The sequence below is a fragment of the Penaeus vannamei genome, chromosome 9 (assembly GCF_042767895.1).
Source record: "Penaeus vannamei isolate JL-2024 chromosome 9, ASM4276789v1, whole genome shotgun sequence".
Taxonomy (NCBI): domain Eukaryota; kingdom Metazoa; phylum Arthropoda; class Malacostraca; order Decapoda; family Penaeidae; genus Penaeus; species Penaeus vannamei.
Window position 1 is genome coordinate 11009658 of NC_091557.1, and position 1072 is coordinate 11010729.

A 1072-nucleotide genomic window follows, 5' to 3' on the forward strand; every position below is an offset into this window, starting at 1 on the left:
TGTGAATGTGTGTGTGTGCGTGTGTGTGTGTGAGTGTGACGGAAGTAAGAGGCACCCGTAAAGAGAGAGAGAAAATACAATTGCCAATCATGCAGCGAGGAATCAAAAGAGACTTCCCTCCCATGTCAAGCAAGCGGAACCAATATCTTCTAGAATTAATTTCCTTGCGCCCGTCTAAAGTTTCCGGCCGTGACAAGGCCCGAGAGATAAGCACGGGGGCGATACGAAGAAATTTATATGCAAATCTAATACTTCTTGAACCGCTATCCATTTCCGGCAGTCCTTGGCAGCGAAGGAAATGCAGGTCCTCCAGCGTATGCAATGCCTCTCTTCTTTCCTTTATCCAAGACAAATCCTTAAAACCAACAACTATTATCCTGCCTACTTAACCGAAGCTCCTTTGTCTCGCTTTACAAAGACCCATTATGGTATCTTTTTTTTTTCTCCTTATTGTATCTTTATCATTGTATTTGTTTTATCCTGTAATCTTCCGGATGTGATTTTCTGCAAGGCATACATCGGTACATATTTTTTTTCTCTCTCTCTCATTGTTTTCTTATCATTGTATTTTTTTTATCATATATGTCCCGGATGTGGTTCTTTCCAAGGCATACCCCATATCAGTCCATATTTTTTCCCTCATTGTATTTTCATCATCATTGTATTTTTTTATCCTATAATGTCCCGGATGAAGTTCTCTCCAAGGCATACCTCACATCAATCCATTTTTTCCCCTTATTGTATTTTTATCATCATTGTATTTTCCTATCCTATAATGTCCCGGATGTGGTTTCCCCCAAGGCATACCCACATCGGCGCATTGTCGCCACGCTGCGGCTTCCATTTCCTCTTTGCCAGCACATGTCAAGTCGCAAACAATGAACTGAATCGTCTGTCTGTTCTCGGAAGGAGATCGTTTCTGCTGAACGTCTCCGGATGTCAGCCCGGCCAAGGAAACGGACAGGTGGCCGCTTCAAGAGGAGGCGCAGAGACAATCCGAACAATGGCTTGTCTGTCCCGAGAGTCGCGGGGGCATCTTGAGTCCTTTTGGGAGACAATGGGCGCGAGGGTA

The 1072-nt window shown here is 44.1% G+C and overlaps 1 protein-coding gene across 1 annotated transcript in view; it reads left to right on the forward strand.

Annotated features, from left to right (window-relative positions):
- The window catches only part of LOC113821465 (inter-alpha-trypsin inhibitor heavy chain H4), a gene marked incomplete in the record, with an annotated part of 269903 nt that overhangs the window by 247624 nt on the left and 21207 nt on the right, over nt 1-1072 (forward strand).